This window comes from Zalophus californianus, chromosome 2 (genome assembly GCF_009762305.2).
Source record: "Zalophus californianus isolate mZalCal1 chromosome 2, mZalCal1.pri.v2, whole genome shotgun sequence".
NCBI lineage: Eukaryota > Metazoa > Chordata > Mammalia > Carnivora > Otariidae > Zalophus > Zalophus californianus.
The window spans coordinates 116,143,049-116,153,848 of NC_045596.1; the positions used below are offsets into that span (position 1 = coordinate 116,143,049).

Here is a 10,800-nt window from a genome sequence, read left to right on the forward strand (position 1 = left end):
AAAGGAAAAACAAACATAATAATAGGGATTTTAATCTGTCTCTCAATAATTGATAGTATGGCTAAACAGAAAATCAGCACAGACATAGAAGGCTTGCAAACTATCACTCAACTTGACATGACACCTACAAAACATTCCACCCAACAACAGCATATTCTTATCTAGCACATACATATTCTTATCTAGTACACAGGGAACCTTCTTCAAGAAAAGATTACATACTAGGCCATAAAACTGTCTCAATAAATTTAAAATGAGAAAATCATACAACTATGTTCTCTTACTACAGGGGAATTAAATAAAAAATCAACAACAATGAAATGGAAATCCCCAAATAATTGGAAATTAAACAGTACATTTCTAAATAACCCATAGGTCAAAGAAGATCTCACAAAGGAAATTTGAAAATATTTAGAAATGAATAAAAATTTAAAAAGCAAAACATAGGGGTGCCTCGGTGGCTCAGTTGGTTAAATATCTGTCTTCGGCTCAGCTCATGATCCCAGGGTTTTGGGATGGAGCCCCACGTCAGTCTCCCTGCGCAGCAGGGAGTCTGTTTCTCCCTCTCCCTCTGTCCTTCTCCCTGCTCATTCTCTCCCTTTCTCTCTCAAGTAAGTAAATAAAATCTTTTTAAAAATATAAATAAATAGGGGCGCCTGGGTGCCTCGGTCGTTAAGCGTCTGCCTTCGGCTCAGGTCATGATCCCAGGGTCCTGGAATCCAGCCCCGGATGGGACTCCCGCTCAGCAGGAAGCCTGCTTCTCCCTCTCCCACTCCCCCTGTTTGTGTTCCCTCTCTCGCTGCGTCTCTCTCTGTCAAATAAATAAATAAAATCTTTAAAATATAAATAAATAAATAAATAGCAGAACATAAAAAATGCATAGGATGCAGCTAACACAGTGTCAGAAAGGAAATTTAGAGCTTTAAATGCCTATATCAGTAAGAAAGATCTCAAATCAATAGCCTAACTTCTACCTTAAGAAGCTAGAAGGCGGCAAACTAAACCCAAAGCAAACAATAGGATGGAAATTATAAAAGTTAAAATGGAAATCAGTGAAATAGAAAACAGAAAATGGGGGGGAAAATCAATTAAACCAAACTTGCTTCTTTGAAAATAGCAGCAAAATTGACAAACCTTTAGCTAGAATGACCAAGTAAAAAAGAAAGAATACACATGCTACCAAAATTAAGAATGAAAAAGGGACATCACTACCTACACTAGTAAAATTAAAAGCACATACAAGAATACTATGAACTATTTGCCAAAAATATTACACAGCTTAGGTGAAATGGACAAATCCCAAGAAACGCAATTACTGAAACTAACTCAAAAATAAGCAGAAAATGTGAACAGACCTATAACAAGTAAAGAAATTGAATTAGCAATTTAAAAATTTTCCAGGGGCACCTGGGTGGCTCAGTCATTGGGTGTCTGCCTTCGGCTCAGGTCATGATCCCAGGGCCCTGGGATCCAGCCCCACATCGGGCTCCCTGCTCCGCAGGAGGCCTGCTTCTCCCTCTCCCACTCCCCCTGCTCCACTCCCACTTCTCTCTCTCACTGTCTCTCTCTCCGTCAAATAAAGAGATAAAATCTTTTAAAAAATAAAAAATAAAAATTTTCCAAAGGAATAAAATCCAGGCCCACTTGCTTTCACTGGTAAATTCTATCAAATGTATTCCAAAAGATGATAATACCAATCATTCACAAACTCTTACAGAAAACAAATGAGGAAACACTTCTCAATTCATTCTTTGAGGCTAGTATTACTATGTTACAAAATCCAAAGACATCACAAGAAAAAAAAAAAAAACTCCAAACCAGTATCTTTCATAAATATAGACACAAAAATGTTCAACTAAATATTAGCAAAGGAAAACCAGCAACTATAGTTAAGAATTATACACCATGACAAACAGAGATTTATCCTAGGACTAAGGCTGGTTTAATATCTGAGTATCAACTAATATAACACACAATATTAATGGAATAAAGGACAAGAACCACATGATCATCTCAGACACGGAGGTGACCAAGCATACTGGTTTATCCAGGACAGAGGAGTTTCCCAAAATGCAGGAATTTCAGTACTAAAACCAAAACAGTCTTAGGCAAACTGTGACAGTTGGTCATGCTAACAGATGCAGAAAAAGCATCTGACAAAATCTAATACCCATTCATGATAAAAATTCAGAAACAAACCAGGATTTAAAAGGAACCCTTTACCAAATACAGAGATTTGCTATACAACACTGTTGTACTGCTGCAATAAACAATACTGCATTGTACACTTAAAAGTTCAGAAAGTAGAGTGCAAACTGTTAAGTGTTCTTACCACAATAAAATAAAAAAATTTTAAGTATAAAATTTATACACTGAAATTATAAAACATCACTGAGAAAAATTAAAGATCAACAAATCAAGAGAAATTTTCCATGTTCATGTATTAGAAAACGCAATATTGCAAGATTTGTAATTCTCCCCAAACTGATCTACAGATTCAGTGCATTCCCATCAAAATTCCAAGACTGCTTTCCAAACATTAATAAGCTAATCTTAAAATTTTTATGTCGGGCCCAGAAGAGCCATAACCTTTAAAAACAAAAACAAAATTGGAGGGCTTACACTACCCAACTTCACAAGTTACCATAGGGCACAATAAACAAGACAGAATAGTATTAGCTAGCATAAAGAGAGATATATAGATAATGGAACAGAATTCAGGCCAGAAGGAAATCTTGACATTTATTATCAATGAAGAAATGGCATCTTTTCAACAAAGATATGTTATCTTTTCAGCAAATTGTTCTAAGACAATCAATATGCAACAGATGAATTTAGACCCTTACTTCACACCATACATAAAAATTAACTCAAAATACAACCTAAATCTAAGAGCAAAAACTATAAAACATCTAGAAGAAAACAAAGGAGAAGACCCTGGATTAGGCAAAGAATTCCTACAACAAAAGCATGATCTATAAAAAGAAAATTTGGGAAATTAAATTCCATCAAAATTAAAATTTGGGGGGCATCCGGCTGGCTCAGTTGGTGGATCATGTGACTCTTGATTATGTGGTCATGAGTTCAAGCCCCACACTGGGCCTAGAGCATACTTAAAAAATAAAAACTCTAAAAATATATATATTTTAAAATGTTTGCACTTCAAAGGGCTCCAATAAAAAAATGAAAAAACAAGCCACAGACTGGGAAAAAAAATATTTGCAAATCATGTATTAATAAAGGGCTTGTATCCAGAATACATAAAGAATTCTTACAACTTTGGGGGGTCTGTGTGGCTCAGTCAACTAGGCATCTGACTCTTGATTTCAGCTCAGATCATGATCTCAAGAATGTGAGACTGAGCCCCAGGTCAGGCTCCCCACTCAGTGGGGAGTCTGATATTCTCTCTCTCCCTCACCCTCTGCCCCTCCCCCCCAAATAAATATTTTTTAAAAAATAACTTTTACAGCTCAATAATAAGATAGAAAATGGGCAAAAGATTTGAGTGGCTACTTCAACAAAAGGAATATATGAATGTCTAATAATTATATGAAAAATGCTCAATGACTTGAATCTTTAAGAAAATGTGAACTTAAATCACAATGAGTTAACCACTCCCTACCTACCAGAATGGCTATAATAAAAATGATAATAACAAGTGCTGACAAGGATGTGAAGAAACTGGAACTCTCATACACTGCTGTTAGAAATGTAAATATATGGGGCGCCCAGGTGGCTCAGTCAGTTAAGTGTCTGACTCGGTTTCAGCTCAGGTTATGATCTCAGGGTCATGGAATGAAGCCCCATGTTGGGCTCCCCACTCAGCAGGGAGTCTGCTTAAAATTCTCTCTCTCCCTCTCCCTCTGCCCCTCCCCTGCTCACGCCTGTGTGTGCATGTGCTTTCTCTCTTTCAAATGAATAAATAAAATCTTAAAAAAAAAAGAAAGAAAGAATTGTAAGCCTATGGCCACTTTAGAAAACAGCTTGGCAGTTTCTTAAAAAGTTAAGCAGATGAGCCAGAAAAGTCTGTTCCTAGTATCTACCCAAGAGAATGAAACCATATATTCACATAAAGACTTGTATTCAAATGTTCCAGCTGCATTATTTTCAACAGTCGAAACTGGAAACAATCCAAATGCCTATCAACTGGTCAATAATAAACAAAATGTGGTATATCCACACAACAGAATACTATTCAGCAATAAAAAGAAACAAAGTACTGGTACATGCTATAATATGGATAAATCCCAAAAAAACATTATGCTAAGTGAAAAAAGCCAGATGCAAAAGACTACATATTGTATGATTCAGGGTGCCTGGGTTGCTTAGTTGGTTAAGCGACCAACTCTTGATTTCAGCTCATGTCATGATCTCAGGATCATGAGATTGAGACCCACAGAGGGCTCCGCACTCACCATGGAGTAGGCCTGAGATTCTCTCTCTCTGCCTCTCACCCCGCTTGCATGCACTCTCTCTCTCTCAGATAAGTAAATAAGTAAGTAAAAGCTAAGACAACCATATATTGTATGGTTCCACTGCTATAAATTACCCAGAAAAGGCAAATCCAGAGAGACAAAACACAGATCAGTAGTTGCCTGGGACTGGATTGGCGGGGGCAGGGGAAGGGTTAACTGCAAACAGACTAGAGGTACTTTTTGGAGGACACAGAAAAGTTCTAAAAGTGGCTTATAAGCTTAAACCAGTCCTGCTGTCAGTCTGCAGGTATTGTGCATCTGACTGAGCCTCTGCTGTCTACCCCCATGTTGAAGATGAGCTCTGCCTCTCCACCCCAGGCTATAGTACCTGGAGGTGGCCTCCTGGCCTCCTGTTGGCCCAGTGTGGAGTCCAGCAACTTCATGCCGATAAGCTCTGCCCCTGCCCACCAGCAGGACCTGTCAGTCTGAGGAGATCCTGGGCTCTCCCCCTAGCCAGCTGGGCCACCAGCTACCCTCTCCTGTCTCTGGGGGAACCCATGGGGAATGTTGTCTTCCCAGTCCTCTCTCACAGACCTTCCTTTGCTGAATTGAAGTTTGTAAATGGTTTTAAAGATAAATAAACAAGCAGACAAACAAATATATCTGGCTTGTAATGACAGTATAACAATTCTGTATGTTTACTAAAAACAACTGAATTGTTTATATGGATAAGTAATATTCCACTGTATATATACACACCACCTCTTCTTTATCCATTCATCAGTCATGGACATTTGAGCTCTTTCCATAATTTGGCTATTATTGATAATGCCGTTATAAACATTGGGGTGCATGTGCCCCTTCAAATCAGTATTTTTGTATACTTTGGGTAAATGCCTAGTAGTGCAAGTGCTGGATCATAGGACAATTCTATTTTTAACTTTTTGAGGAACCTCCATACTGTTTTCCAGAGTGGCTATGCCAGTTTACATTCCCAACAGTGTAAGAGGGAGGGTTCCCCCTTTTTCTGAAACCTCACCAACATCTGTTGTTTCCTGTACTGTTAATTTTAGCCATTCTCACAGGTGTGAGGTGGTATCTCAATATATTTTGGGAAAAAATAAAAATAAAAAATAACTGAATTGTGTACCCCAACTGCACTCATTTTTGGTATTAAATAACTCAAGACACTAATTTTTTTTTAATTGAAGTGTAGTTGACACACAATATTAGTTCCAGGTATACAACATAGAGATTCAACATTCATATAGATTACAAAGTGAGATCACCACAATAAATCTAGCTACCATCTATGACCATACGAGGTTGTTACATAATATTAACTATAATCCTTGCACTCTACATTGTATCCCTGTGTCTAATTTATTTTATAACCGGATGTTTGTACCTTTTAATCCCCTTCCCCTATTTTTTCCGTCCCCTTACCCCATCTCCCTTCTGGCAATCACTAAATTGTTCTCTGTATCTATGGGCCTGTTTCTGTTTTGTTTTGTGGTTGTTCTCGTTTTGTTTTTTTGATTCCACATACAAGTGATAGCATACGGTATTTGTCTTTCTCTGAGTTATTTCATGTAGTATAATACCCTCCAGGTCCATTCATGTGTGCAAATGGCAAGGTTTCATGCTTTTTTTACGGTTGAATAATATTCCATTATATATATATAAAATATGTTGTTATATATATATAACATACATAATATCATACATATTATATATATATACATATAACGCATCTTTATCCATTCATGTATTATTAATGGACACTCAGTTGCTTCCATATCTTGCCTATACTAAGTTATGCTGCAATGAACAGGGAGGTGCATTTATCTTTTAAAATTAGTGTTTTGGGGCGCCTGGGTGGCTCAGTCGTTAAGCGTCTGCCTTAGGCTCAGGTCATGGTCCCGGGGTCCTGGGATCGAGCCCCACATCAGGCTCCCTGTTCTGCGGGAAGCCTGCTTCTCCTCCTACTCCCCCAGCTTTCGTTCCTACTCTCACTATCTCTCTCTCTCTCTGTCAAATAAATAAAATCTTTAAAAAAAATAAAATAAAATTAGTGTTTTCATTATCTTCAGATTAACAGCCAGAAATGGGTTTGCTGGATTGTAGTTTTTAGTTTGCAGAAACTCCATACTGTTTTCCATAGTACATGCACCATTTTGCATTCCCCCCAACAGTGCACAGAGTTCCTTTTCTCCACATCCTTGCCAACACTTGTTATTTCTTGTCTTTTTGATAACAGCCATTCTAACAGGTGTGAAGTGATATCTCATTGTGGTTTTGACCTGCATTTCCTTGATTAGTAGTGATGTTGAGCAACTTTTCATGTGTCTGTTGGCCATCTGTGTGTCTTCTTTGGAGAAATGTCTATTTGGGTCCTCTGTCCATCTTTTAATTGAATTTTGTTTAATATAATGAGTTGTCAATTCTTCATATATTTTGGATTATCGATCCCCCTTACCAGTTACATCATTTACAAATATCTTCTCCCATTCAGCAGGTCCCCTTTTCATTTTGTTTATGGTCTCCTTCGCTGAGCAGAAGCTTTTTAGTTTGATGTAGTCCTACCTATTTTTGCTTTGCTGCCCTTGCCTAAGAAGACAGATCCAAAAAAATATTGTTCAGACAAATGCCCAAAAGCTTACTGCCTATGTTTGCTTCTAGGACTTTGATGGTTTCTGGTTTTACATTTAAATCTTTAATCCATTTTGAGTTTATATTTGCATATGGTATAAGAAAGTGGTCTAGGGGCACCTGCTGGCTCAATCGGTGAAGTATTTGGCTCTTGATTTCAGGGTCATGAGTTCAGGCCCAACGGTGGGCACAGAGATTACTTTAAAAATAAATAAATAAAATTTAAAAAAAAAGTGGTCCAGTTTGATTCTTTTGCCATGTACTGCCCAGTTTTCCCAGCACCATTCATTTATTTATTCATTTATTCATTGAAGAGACTGTCTTTTCCCGGTTGTAGCTATACAGGGTCTTTTGTACACAAATAAAATTCTATGCAAATTTTAGGATTATTTGTTCTACTTCTGTGAAAAACGCCACTGGAATTTTAATAGGGATTGCAATGAACCTGTAGATTGCTTCAGATAGTATGAACATTTTAACATTAATTTTTCTAATCCATGAGTATGGTTTATCTTTCCATTTATTTGTATCATCTTCAATTTCTTTCATCAATGTTTTATAGTTTTCAGAGTAAGGTCTTTTAACTCCTTGGGTAAATTTCCTCCTCAGTATTTTATTCTTTTTGATGCAATTGTGAGTGGGACTGTTTTCTTAACCTCTCTTTCTGATAGTTCATTATTAATTTATAGAAACACAACAGACTTATGCATATTAATTTTCTATGCTGTACACATACCCAAGAGAAATGAAAACACATCCACAAAAAAATGTTCACAGCAGCATTGTTCATAATAGCTAAAAAATGGAAACTCAAATGTCCACTTATAACAAATGATGTAGTATATCCATACAAGAGAATATTACTCAGCGATAAAAATAATGACATAGGCTACAACATGAACTTTGAAAACATTATGCTAAGTAAAAGAAATCAGTCATGAAAAATCACATATTGTATGATTCTACTTTTTTTTTTTAAGAGAGAGCAAGTGCCTGCTCAAGCAAGGAGGGTGGGGGGAGAGAATCCTAAGCAGGCTCCACCCCCAGCTCAATCTCAGGACCCTAAGATCATGATCTGAGCCAAAATCCAGAGTTGGATGCGCAACCAACTGAGCCACCCAGGCACCCCTGTATGATTCTTCTCATAAAAAAATGTCCAAAACAGGTAAATCTATAGAGACAGAAAGATCAGTGGTTGCCTAGAGCTGGGGTTCTTGGGGGGAAAAGGAGAGTAACCCCTAATGGATACAGGATTCTTTTTTGGAATGATGAAAATGTCCTAAAATTGATTATGGTGATAGTTGCACAACTCTGTGAATATATTAAAAACCACTAAAATGTACACTTTAAATTGGTGAATTAAATGGTATATGAATTATATCTCAATAAAACTGTTACCAAAAAACAAAAACAAAAAAACTTGGGTGTACAAAGCCATCAACACTGGTAGGCCTATCACATCCAAAGTTACCAGTCTATTATTTAAGGCAGAAAAATCTCAAAGTTATAAGTATCTTCCCATCATACTCTCATAATTTTGTAAATGAGTATATATATCTGAAATTAGAAGCAATGATGAGTAACTCAAGTCACTAACCTTAAAAAATAGGTTGTCATTAAATATTCAAATTTCAAATGCCCAAGATACTTCAATTTTCTACTTCATGTGTTTATGAGTAGATAGCTCCATGATATTCATATGTACGCACTGCAAACTGTATTGCACTACATATAAACCTTAATTATTCCTGAATTCCTTACATGTAATTCAAAAATTTCCAGGCTTATATAAAGTCAGTTTTACCTTTTAAAGAAAGAAAAAAACTCCGAAACGCAAATATCCAATCCTACCGTAGTGAAGTACACATTCTTCTGTGATTTTGGCATCATTCTGTGATCATGGCACTAGAGAAAGTGCATAATTTACCTCTCTAGAGTGACTCATAGGTAAAAAGAAAAGCAAATCTGATTCCCAAACACAAGATTACTATTATATCATCACCGGATTAAAATTTAAACCACACAACTGAAGTAAATGTTCATGAAGGGGGGAAATTTTAGTTTTTGAATGAAGTGTCCCCTCCTCACTCATTTAAACTAGTACTAATAACTTAAAGAAAGGCTGTTCTGCAGCGAATCTAGATCCTAGAAAGAGAGCCCAGGATGCAGGCACATAAGAAACATTAGAAACAGTGCAATCTGTACTACTCTTGGCCTTATAGAATATTTTCTCTGTCCTTTAGTGACATGGAATTAAAATGCCCAACTGGAGCGGGGGCGTCGGGGGTGGGGGTACGGCTACTCTGCTCGCAAAGCTGCTCCGGCAGTCAGCACCAGCCCTAGCTGAGCCCTCATCGTTCCTTTCCCGCGCCCCAAAAACATCCAGTAGCACGGTCCCAAGGGGACAGCTTCTCCAAAAGAGGATCCAGAAGGCGGTCACTGGATGCGCGTTACAGAGCCCGTTTTTGTTTTGTTTAAAAAACAGATTCCTATCACAGCCAAGCCTCCCTACCCCCAGGGGAATTAGGGGAAGTGGCAGTAGGGGGCCGGCGTGGAAAGCGAGAATAAAAGAATAACCGAGTACAACCTGCCATGCAAGCTAGCCGCGGAAACAAGGAAAGGTAAGAGGCGGCGATAAGGCCCGACGGGGAAGGAAACTGGTGTTCAGCCCTCCACGCCACCCGGAGCGGCCGGAGCCTCCCAGGTCCCGCCCCGAGCTCGCTGCCCTGCCCCGGCGCCGGCCGCAACCTCCCGCCCTACCAGACCCTCCCAGGACGTGCTTCCTCCGGAGCCGGACCCCCGCCCTGGCCTCCCCGCGGGATAAGGCGGGTCAGTTTCTGTCCGCTTCTCGGCAGAGGTGACTCGCGCGGAGATGTAAACACAGCGAGACCAGCTGCGCTCTGCCCATCCCCCCCCCCCGCAAGGGTCCGTAACCTCTTTCCTCAGCCCTGCCCCGCGCTCCCCGCGGGCAGGCGAGCAGCGCGCCTTCCCCTTTCTCCAAGTCCCGCTTCCCGACCGTTGCCCGGGGGCACTCAGCCCCCTTCCCCAGCTCCCAGCCGTTGTCACCGCCACAGCCTCCGGAAAACCCTCAGCAAACCCCGGAGCAAACAACACAGGCGCGGGGCGGGGGTGCGGAGGGAGGAGGCGGCACTCGGGACAGCGAGGCTTTATCGCCGCGCCCTCCGCGCTCCCTCCCACCAGCCTCGGCTGCCCGCGCTCTTACCTGCTCTCCGCGTCGGCTGGGAAGACCACGGCGTAGCTTTCCCTCCCGGCAGGGCCGCGGACTAGCACCGCCGCCGCCGTTGGCCGGGCGTCCCGAGGGAGCCAGGGCCTCCCCCGGCAGCCCGAGCCGCTCCACTGGGAGAGGAGGAACAAAACAGCGGCGAGCCGCCCCGTGCAGCGCCCTCCGCCCGCGCCGCCCCACCGATCCCCAACCGCCGAGGCGACGGCGGCGACACAGAGCCCGGCGCGGGGAGCAATGGTGGCCCCCGCCCTCGCCCCGCTCCCGGGCCCCCTCCCTCCACCCCCCGCCTCAGCTCCTCCCCCTCGGCCTCCTGCCGCCGCCACCAGGACTCTCGAGTCCGCCTCCCCCACCCCGCCCGCTCGGAGCGCTCCTCCCCTCCCCACGCGGCGAGGGGGGGGGCGGCACCGCCAGTCACCACAGCGTCTGTCAAACCAGGGCTGGCTATTTATACCCCGCGGGGCCCCACCGCCCCCGACCCCCACCAGCCCG

At 41.3% G+C, this 10,800-nt stretch overlaps 1 protein-coding gene across 4 annotated transcripts in view; it reads right to left on the bottom strand.

Moving 5' to 3' along the window:
• ELF2 (E74 like ETS transcription factor 2) overlaps positions 1–10,580 on the bottom strand; it is a 114,917-nt gene extending 104,337 nt beyond the window's left edge. For 2 of the 4 annotated variants that reach the window (XM_027598562.2, XM_027598561.2), the window contains exon 1: positions 10,291–10,578. The gene's annotated coding sequence lies outside the window, so the exon portion shown is untranslated. Of the gene's footprint in view, positions 1–10,290 lie in introns of all 4 variants that reach the window. The other 2 variants (XM_027598558.2, XM_027598563.2) reach the window with 2 other exon arrangements.
• Positions 10,581–10,800: the final 220 nt, after the last annotated feature.